Source organism: Elaeis guineensis, chromosome 7, assembly GCF_000442705.2.
Source record: "Elaeis guineensis isolate ETL-2024a chromosome 7, EG11, whole genome shotgun sequence".
In the NCBI taxonomy this organism is placed as follows: Eukaryota; Viridiplantae; Streptophyta; class Magnoliopsida; order Arecales; family Arecaceae; genus Elaeis; species Elaeis guineensis.
This window is the reverse complement of record NC_025999.2, coordinates 98,238,741-98,249,602: the sequence shown is the minus strand read 5'-3', so window position 1 is coordinate 98,249,602 and position 10,862 is coordinate 98,238,741. Positions and strand designations below refer to the sequence as shown.

Sequence of the window (10,862 nt, the reverse complement as noted above, 5' to 3'; positions counted from 1 at the left end):
AAATGTCATAATTTTTTCAAAAAATAAAGATATTTTTATCATATAAAATTTTTAAATAAAAAAATTGATCTGTAAGTATTAAATACGTATTAAAAAATGATGATTATATGGTTCAATCGGATAAGATGATGCACTCTACATCAAATTTTTTAGGGCGCTTACGATGCACATAGTATTCCGCCTTAAACAAATTGAGTCTGCTTTTGAGATGCTTTGGACCAGAGGTGATGTATTGCTCAATGAACGTCCCAAGCCCACATAAGTCACGTTGGTTTGTGTGTATTTCATATATAACCGCACAAGTGGCTCTAGTTGCATTTTAGACTTGCACTACACATTTCATCTCATTTAAATTCAAGTTTAGCAGCTAGATTCAACCTGACCCACTTCGGGTCAAATCAAATAGTTTGAAAATACTAATTTTAATGAGGAATAAAAGTTAAGTAGGTGGATTGGGCTAAATACCAGTCCAATCATAGTTTTGATGTTGGATCCATGATTTGTACCTAGGAAATTCTGCAATAAATTACCCATGGTCAAAAACTTGAGAAATAACTCTGCTAATAAAAACTCCAAATTTGACGCCTTGCTTGCTTCCAAGCAAGGGATGACCATTGAACCAATTTAGCCTCTTCTTTTATTTTTTACAATATGATAGAGGGCTGGAGCTAATATATGCTAGGCAAAATGTATTTTTGTATCATCAATTTTTAGGTTACTAGCTAGCAATTAAGACTGAACTTTTAGATTTATCAAATTAGTCAGTAATCTTGATAAATCATGCAAAAATAGAAAGTCATACTAACATAACTCAACACTATTTGCTCTTTAACATCACATGGCCACACATAACTTTTTTCTAAATTTGCATCTAATGGATTGCAAAATTGCCATCTTGAAAGGCAATCCTCCATCCATTGAGCCCAATATTTAACATAGTGAAAGCTTTATTATTACCAAAACAAAGCTTGCACTATGTTAAATATCTTTTAACACCCATACAAGATTATCAAAACTAGTGAAATTAGTTCGCTAATTATTGTTGCCTTTCGAAATATTCCAATCCATCTGCACTCTTTATGTTGACTAGTTCAGCATCTTTCGAAAATGATGATCCTAGCCGTGATGTCAGCATGATTTCCTTCAACCCCGTCGGATCCTCGGCAGCCCCATCATTACACGCAGCCCAGACGGTCAGTTGTCTCCACTCACCCCAAACATAATTTACAATAATAAGATAAATAAGTCTACCAAATTTTGTAAATTATGGTCCCGTAGCTCAGTTGGTTAGAGCGTTGGTCTTATGAGCCGAAGGTCGCGAGTTGGGAACGGGTGATGGACCAAGTAAAAAAAAAGGGGAAGAATCGTCGGAAAGATGCATAGCATTGAGCATTTTCATCAAATTAAGAAACAAATACTTTATTTTATAAGACTCCATTAATTAGAACTATCACACAAAATACTATAAAGATTTTTTATTTTACAAATCTTTTCAAGCATTTTATGTGAGCCAACTATTAATCATGTTCGGAGAAGAAAGAGACCTCTTTCAACTCCAATCCCCCTTCAAGTAAGTTGTTTTTCCTTCGAATTTTGTGTAAATCAAACATGAAGTAAGTTATAAAGAAATATATCCTTCTAAATAATTTCAAAATTTTATCATCATAATCATATTGCTTTTTTTTTAAAAAAAATTTTGTGGATGAGTTGTGCTTGGTGGCACAAAAACATCCCCTCCAAAAGTCATATTTGAGATGTGCAATTAATCTTGTGCACCTTTATGCGATGGAGTCACAGTTAAGATTGTCTGTTAGGTGATGAACAACCAAGCTGCACTTTATTAATGTAATATTTTTATGTAAAATTTGTGTGTTACTTTATCATTACTCTTTGAGGAAAAAGGAGATTCAGGAAGATCCTAGTCAACCATCAAATGTACGGACTGTATAAAAAATATCTTTATTAGAGGACCATGCAATAGTTTTGTTATAACGTTCCCCAAAAAAAAAGAAAGAATAATTACAAAAACCCCTTAAAGCTTATATTTATTATATCTAATTAAATTAATAATATTAGTGCAATCATTTACCTCATGTGAAAGAAAAAAATATCTTTAGATGAGAAAGGCGATGCACATATTTTTCTTATATCGTTATATGGGTATTATGTTACTTAAAATTATTTTTATTATTTTTTTGAATTTTTTTTGATGTGATATTTAAATCTCATTTAAAATTAACGGTTTGATTGATGTTTTGTTAAATTATAGATTAAAATATTAAAAAAATAAATATCAACGGGATGAGTGCAAATTTTTTAAATTATTGAATGTAAATAAAATTTATCTTTAATTTAGACAGAATTTTTATAATTTACTTAAAAAAAAAATCCTTTAGCCGTATTCCCTTAATCCAAGCAAGCATGCTTGTATTCCACGTCGACAGATCAAATTATTGCGGCAGGATTGTCTTCAGATTATCTTGCAAGACTATAAAACATTTAAATTCCTTCACATTGTTTGTTTCCCCTGTCGCTGTACTGATGTCCGAACCCAGCAACAGCCCGCCCTGCCGAATTATGTCTGGAGACGCTTCGGTTGTACTCAATTTGAGGTCTTCTTTTCCCTTTTTGATCCTTTGAAGAGGGAAAAAGAGAAACCAAGCCCGAAGGCTAAAAGAAAAGCGAAAAGGCGAATAGACAAGGCAGTGGAGCCGGGCCATGGCAATAGATATCGTCCCCACCCGCGCCCTTCTTTCTCTGACTACTAATCCACATTGCTTCGTCTGGGTGGCTTCTGTCTTCCTCTACACCGACCTCTCCTCCTTTGAAAGCCTCACACCACCATTAGCCTCTTTTCCTCCATCTTTACAGGCCTTTGCTACAGGGTGCTGCCGCCACTTCAGTTTCTTATTCCACAGTGGAGTTGATGCACACGACGTTTATGTAGATTTTTCCCCGGATTTGTCAGAACAGAGGTTGGTGAGAATTTGTGGGTTTAGATTAGTTCTCGTGTTTCGATGGTCTTGATGTTTGGTACAATTTAATGGTAGTCCTTGTCATGTAAAGTTTTTATGGTCTGGTGGGCTGTTTTGCAAACCGAGCAATGATATATGCTTTCAGTTTAGACATGCTTGATGGTTTGCTTATACGTTATAGATTTGCTGCAATTGATGAAATTACTTGGGTGCGGAGAGTGGGATCTGAGTTTCTCAGAGATTGTTAGGCCGTGCGTTTCATAATTTGGTTATACCGTGAACTTTTCTTCTGAAATTATTTATGTTTGTTCTATCTGTGTTCTCGTTAATCTATAACTCTCTGGCATTGTGGATTAATCTGCTCACGTATTGGATGTTTGAGTTCATGATTGTCATTATTCAGTAGCTATTTAATTTGGTTAGATAAGAGTGGTTGGGTTAATGCGTCAACAGGCCTTAAATTCATGAATAATTGAAAGGAATGTGATTAACTGATGTATTTGGCAATATTCTGCTGATAAAAAGAAATTCAGGAAATGTTATGGTTGGATGTTTCACCTTTCTAATGCTCCTTTTACCTATGCATCTTCAATCATATGAATATAGAAACAGCTTGATAGGATTTGAGATATGTAGAGAGTAGAATGAATTGCTGTTTGAGTCAAATCCTCAGTAAGGCCTAGAGGATTTCAATTGTAAGGACTAGGGCATTGTGGATCAATAGCTTGTTTTTTGCAGGTTGTGTGCACTGGATGATGTATTTAGAGTCAAAATCCTCAATAAGGCTTAGGGGATTTCAATTGTAAAGACTAGGGCATTGTGGATCTAGTAGCTTGTTTTTTGCAGGTTGTGTGCACTGGATGATGTATTCTTGTGCTAATGAAGCTGTTCATCAAGATAAGGTTATTCTGGATCTAACAGTTTGTTTTTACAGGTTTTCTATGCTGAGTGATGTATTTTTGTGCTTCTGTTCAGTAAGGAGCTGCAAACATTGGTTACTTACAAATGTAACTAAGGCACTGCACCTTTAGGTTGTTTTTTTTTTGCAAAATTTAGTTTTATAGCCATATGTTGTTTTCCATCATAAAAGGTTTTAGAGAGTAGCTAGCCTCATTATGTTGAAGAATTATACTTATTTTCATCCATGCCTGCTCGAATTTCTTGGAGTTGGATAACCAATATGGAACAACAGCCACACCAGCTAAGCTGTAACTCAACAATATGTCACCAGGACTTCATTATATTAGAAGCCTGTTAATTTTTAAATCTACATGTCATATATCACATATACCTTGTTTAAATAAATCATCTTAGCTGGACATCTAGCATCCTCAATTCTGTATCTACCATAATTTCACCTGTTATTCTGTCTCCACATTCTATGAAAACAGGGTTATATGGCCCATGGTAATTTGTTTGCATGATGATTCATTTGTCATTTTGCTATCAAGGTTACATTAACCTAAGTTTTGTGCCAGGCTTCGTGTTTTATGCCAAACATTAAGTGAATTGCACATAAAGAAAATGGGTTCTGGAGATTGGCTTAAAACAATTATCAGCTGGAAGAAAACAAAGCAATCTCAGTCAAAGCAAGTGAAGGTAAAACATTAACTTATTTGATTGGTTATCTGCTTCTTCTTTTGACCATGCTCTAACTTTGTCTAGCTTGAATGAGAAGAGGATGCATGCCTATGCTGGAGTGTATTGAGATTCTTAAAATATCCCAGAAGTTGGAAAGTCTAGGAAATATGAAGTAATCTTAGCAATAGTGAAGTGCTAGATATTGACTTCTACAGAATCCTGGAAAAAGCATAAAGTTGAGCATTTAATATATGTTTTGCTTGTAGATCTGTACTTGGTAAATGCAATGTGATGATCATAGATTATGCTTAACTAATGAGGGAGTTGGATGTGCCAAGGAGAGATGCAGTCATGAATACTGCAAAAATCAACTTCTGTGACATTGGTTTGGGCCCGCATGGGCACCTTCATAATCTAGGTACATAAACACATGGCATTTTAGTAAAGCCCTAATGCTCTTAAAGCATCATGGTTGATGCCTCTGCACCTAGACAGACAACTTCAGATTTAAAGTGGTGTCAATAACACATAGTAGTGCTTAATAAATTTGAAAAATGAACGACACTATAACTGATTTCTATCATGCATTAACATGTAACGAGAACTGGTTTCAGCATCATTTGGAGAATCTAAAAGTATGTACCTGACTTTTTTTTGGTGCATTTTCACTCCATCATCTTATGGTGTAGTTTTAAAACCTGTAAAGGTGAATATGCAGTACAAAAGTACATAGTGCAAACTGTCTTCCAGTCTTCTCCGATAGGCTATTAGATGTGCTGCTTCATACTTCGGTAGGCAAGGAATAGAGGGCTTGATATGGAAAAACACTTAAATTGTGTTTGAAGGGTCCAGCAGGTTTACAAAGTTATCCTTATCTGTTCTTTGTTGCTTAACAGAAACATGCAAAAATTGATTGGTTGCAGAGTGGGGGATGAACCATGGTCTGTTCCAAACTAGGTTGAAGGTGTGGCTTATAGACCACAATGAGGTAAATATAAGAGACTTGGTAAAGCTTAACATCAACATTTAAAAATAAATAAGAATTACAGTAATGGGATTTGAATTACAGTATCTATCTCGACATTCTAGCTAACTCAGAGTTTAGGATCGATACAGGGACATGATGTTGCTTTGTAAGTTTTTTTGTCAAGATAAAAGGTCGAATATCATTGACCATTCCCAAATTATAGAAACAATCAAATAGGGTTTCATTTTTTACTGGAAAAGAAGAAAAGATGAATTGGAAAGTTGAATTGATGATATGGAATTATTAAACTTTAGCTAGCTGCAAGGTTTAGGCAGATGTTATAAGGAAAATTGAAATAAGTCTGGTGACTTCATTTATTTATGAAAAAATAGAATACCTTGTACACAGGCAAGTAAACAAGAGAAGAAAAAAAGAAGATGGCATAAAAACATTATCTGTTAAGACTAAAAAGTTGGTGTTATAGCTGTAGAAGCAAAGCAACTGGGTCAGATCAAGTTAGGCAATGGTAGCAATACTGTAGCAGGAATCCTAGATACAATTACCAATTGTTCCCCTAAACAATGGGGCTCAGTAAGTGGGGGAAGAAATGAACCCTCTTAACAAATAAATTGCTCACCAGTACTTATTTCTTTATCTAGTTAAAATGCCATATGGCTAGATGTATAATTTAGTATATTTGCTCATAATATGGATATGGATGATGGTTTTAAATTGCTATTGTTGGATGTACTGGTTGATGTTGATGTTGGTTCTCTAATAGTCACCTTCTGTTTATTCACATCAATCAGCAATTGTTTCTTGCATTTCAACTTGTTCATGATTCACACATATGCTGCCTCGAACAGGGCACTTCTTGTCAACAATCAAATGGGTTCAAGTGGAGAAATCAATCTCACAGAAAATCTAATAAATTATATAATGGTGCTTTCAGTGAGAACCCTCATTGTGGTAGCATGAGTATTGAGGATTTAGCAGCCATTTGTATTCAAACCGCATTTCGAGGCTTCAGGGTATATATGAAAACATTTTATGCTATATGCCCTTCCATGTCTTCTTCCATAAATGTTTATGTTTGGATTTTATGCATAGTATGATGTCATTCAATTTGATATGAGTTTCTTTCTCAGTTCATTGTGGAGCATGATTTTTATTGAATCATATTGCTGCTGCATCCATGCAATCAGCTGTTACCTGTAAAATTGTTTCGTGAAAACATTTTAAGCTGTATTACCTACTTCATCCCTATTTGTGCATCAGCTAGTGCTGTAAATTATGGAAAAGAGGTAAGGTGGGGGCAGGTTGCTTAAGTCTAGAGTTTTTGTTCTGTTGGTCTGCGAAAAAAGGGTTGGGAAGTGAAAAAGGGATTATAGAAACCTCTCGCCTCTGGGCTAAAGAAATGTATCATGCCATGTTGACATGAATATGAGTGGATTTGCATCGTAGAGACTATTATTTATTTGTTTTGGCATGTACCATGCACATGGTTTAATCAAGATGGTGGAGCATTTGATGGATGCTCGTGGTAGCCTCATCCATTAGAAAGGCTGATCATCAAGAAGCATCAACAAAGAGAGACATTCTGATAGTACGATATCTGCAGGCAAGAAATTCTCAAAGGAATAATATATAAGCCATGTGTCTGTTTGTATTTATAGATGTGTGTGAATGAATGAGAGATGCCAGAACTTACATTTAAAAAGTGTCATGATGTCCAACCACCATGCATGGCCGGATCCTAACTCTTTGCCATTATAAAACATTGTAGATGTAGAGTGTGACTACAAAATATCAGACAGCCATTCATCTAGCAACCATTTTCATTTTCCCTCAATTAATTACTTTCATGATCATCCTATGCTTTGATTAATGCCTCCATGGTACCATCATTTGCTTTGTTGTCCTTGTCCACCTCACTTTTAGACTACAATTACCTGATTTGGCTAGTGAATGTTTTAATTAACTCTTCACTTCTGGCTTCTATATGTCAGCTGGAGATTCCCTCATCCTCTTGAAAAGAAAGAAACATATTATTGTGTTGCTCAACTGCCAAGGAAATGTGTTAGTGCTAAATTTCATGATGCTAAAGAGGTTGTGTGGCTCCATTACATTGTCGATGATGCTAGTGTAACATCTAATTCCATGACTTTGGTATATCATGATCATTGAAGTGCTATGCTAGTATCAATCTTGAGTTTTTTCTCAAGTTGAGAAACCACAATATGATTGATTTCCACTACCGTTACCACTTTTTCCACATATACATATCCAATCTATATAACAATGCCCAGAATTCGTTACCAATATTCATACTGCCATCTCTCTCATTTTATCTGGAAATTTCTCTGCTGGTGATCCATTGAGGGGATATGCCACAGATCCATGTACAGTAGTATTATGTGACTTGCCTTTTATTGGTGGATTTATTGCATTTTAACATGGAATCTTTTAACTCTTCAAAATGCAATTTTTTGTTTGTTTGTTATATGATAACCTCATTATGACATGTTGAGATCTTCAGCATTTGCAGTGAATATAGTCGTATTCAATTTTCACAATTTTCTCGTGACTAACTCCTTGTTAGTGAAGGGAACATTATGGTGTCTCATGCTCGGTAGCTTTATATGGTAAATATCTGATGTCCTTTTCTTTCTCCTCCCCAAAATTACCCACCTCCAATTATGGATTGGGTCATAGTAATGGACCTTTTTTTCTTATGATGGCTTTTGTTAAGTGGCTTTACTACTAATCTATTTCATATCCAAATACAGATTCTTTGTCATGAAACTGTATTGATCTGTCACAGCAGGTATCTCCCATGTTGATCTGCAGATCCTTGTTAGTGAAGGGAACATTATGGTGTCTCATGCTCGGTAGCTTTATATGGTAAATATCTGATGTCCTTTTCTTTCTCCTCCCCAAAATTACCCACCTCCAATTATGGATTGGGTCATAGTAATGGACCTTTTTTTCTTATGATGGCTTTTGTTAAGTGGCTTTACTACTAATCTATTTCATATCCAAATACAGATTCTTTGTCATGAAACTGTATTGATCTGTCACAGCAGGTATCTCCCATGTTGATGTGCAGATCCTTGTTAGTGAAGGGAACATTATGGTGTCTCATGCTCAGTAGCTTTATATGGTAAATATCTGATGTCCTTTTCTTTCTCCTCCCCAAAATTACCCACCTCCAATTATGGATTGGGTCATAGTAATGGACCTTTTTTTCTTATGATGGCTTTTGTTAAGTGGCTTTACTACTAATCTATTTCATATCCAAATACAGATTCTTTGTCATGAAACTGTATTGATCTGTCACAGCAGGTATCTCCCATGTTGATCTGCAGATTGATAGAATAATATGCATGCAGGCTAGGAAAAACCTTTGTTCTTTGAAAAGGATAGAAAGACTTCAATTCCTTGCCCAAGGCCATTCTGTTAACAAGCAGGCATCAACCACTTTGAGTTATATCCAATCTTGGAGCAAAATACAAGCACAAATCAAAGCTCGCTGTATTTGTATGGTAACTGAAAGCCGCATTAGGGTGAAGAAACAAGACAATCAATTGAAACTTGAGGCTAAGCTTCATGACTTAGAGGTAGGTGATGTCCATCATGTTACTTGTTTTTTGCATGTCTGAACTCAATCTGTTCTATTAGAATTTATGAGGTAATATTGTAAAACCTTAATCATAGCTCAATGCATGTGGTATGGCAATAGTGGCTTTCTGAAATAGACATGATGGGACATCAGTTGATTTTGGTTTTGTGATGAATGCTGCGGCATTGTCATGGTTTCCTGGTTTCAGATAGTTGTTAATTTTGTTTGGTAGAAGATAATCATGTTAGATGACCAGCTTAAGGGTTGTGTGCTGGAAGATCATTTATTTGTTTTGTTCTAACTACTTGCTCATTGAATTGGTTTTCCATGTCAATGGTCTTAACAATACTCATTTTGATAAAATACAAGTCACTTCTTAGTCTTCCATGTAGGGCCGGAGCTAGAAAATTGAGTAACATTTAAGATCTCTTATCTTGTGCACATGTGATGAATTTTCATCCGTTTGGGCTGATTAGGTAGATATCCACATGGTTGAGTCAGGAACCAACAGATTATATTATCTTCCTGTTCATTTAGAGCCTGGCCCTGACCTCTGATTTCCAAACAGGTGGAATGGTGTGGAGGCTCTGAAACGATGGAGGAAATAATTGACAGGATACAGCAAAGAGAAGAAGCGGCAATCAAGCATGAACGAGCCATGGCATATGCATGTTCGCATCAGGTCTGGTTTTGAAGAACTAGCTCAATATCTTAAGCATGTAAGTAATGCAGATTCACCATAGGACTCATGTATTTTTGCTTTTGCCTGTAGTGGAGGGCCAACCCTGGCTTGAACCAGGGACCTTTTGTTTATGAATGTGGAAAGGTAATTGGGAGTGGAGTTGGATGGATCGGTGGATTGCAGCTCGTCCATGGGAAACCCGGCTGCCCCCTCATTCTGTGATCCCCAAGCAAGCCCAGGCCAAGGCAACAAGCACAGTTGGCAAGAATACAAATCCATCCACCGAGAAAGTTTCAGATTCTGTTAAACCTGCAGCGACTGATGGGAAAGGCTCTACAAATAGATCACCTCAATCACATGATGGAAAAATAGTTAACCGAGAGCAAATTGTCAAGGCAGCAGCTTCCCAAGAATGCAAAGATGAAGCAGGAGCAGCACCTTCCTGCACAAACAAGTGAAATTACTGCCTGAGTCTAGCTTAAGATTATGTGCCAGATAAAACCAATTCATTGTTTGCAGAAGTGAGAACATTCATGATTTATATATCTATATAGAAATGATGCCGTGAAGTATTGCAAGAAAATGATGGTGTGAGTGATAATTTTCTGTTGTTCTTTATTAAACCATTGATTAAGCAGAATAAAAGAGGCCATTTGCCATTGAGGCTATAAAAAATTATTGAATGTATATATGCATGTGCTTTCATGTGAAGAAACATCGTAGATTGGCTGTCCGTGGAGTGGGCCTTCTTGTTCCTGCTCGGTTCCTTCAACAAGATTGGCATGGTCGCCTGGCTGATTGGGACTGGACAAGTCCTTTGTTGGCCTTGGCTGTTGCAGAAGAAAAACCCCTTTAAACTGGTATCCATTTGTGATCATTCTTAATGGTTCATCCGTTTTCTGAATGCTTTGTAGCTTGGAGCAAAGATACAAATTCGTCAGCATGTGGATTATTAGCTAACTGCATTCTTATTGTTGCGAAAGAAATCTGCTGGTCGGGACCCATCCTCTATTAAAATACATCTAAAATAATGTA

At 36.1% G+C, this 10,862-nt stretch overlaps 1 pseudogene; it reads left to right on the top strand.

Annotated features, from left to right (window-relative positions):
* The first annotated feature begins 2,549 nt into the window (after nucleotides 1–2,549).
* Nucleotides 2,550–10,568, top strand: LOC105048169 (protein IQ-DOMAIN 9-like; annotated as a pseudogene).
* Nucleotides 10,569–10,862: the final 294 nt, after the last annotated feature.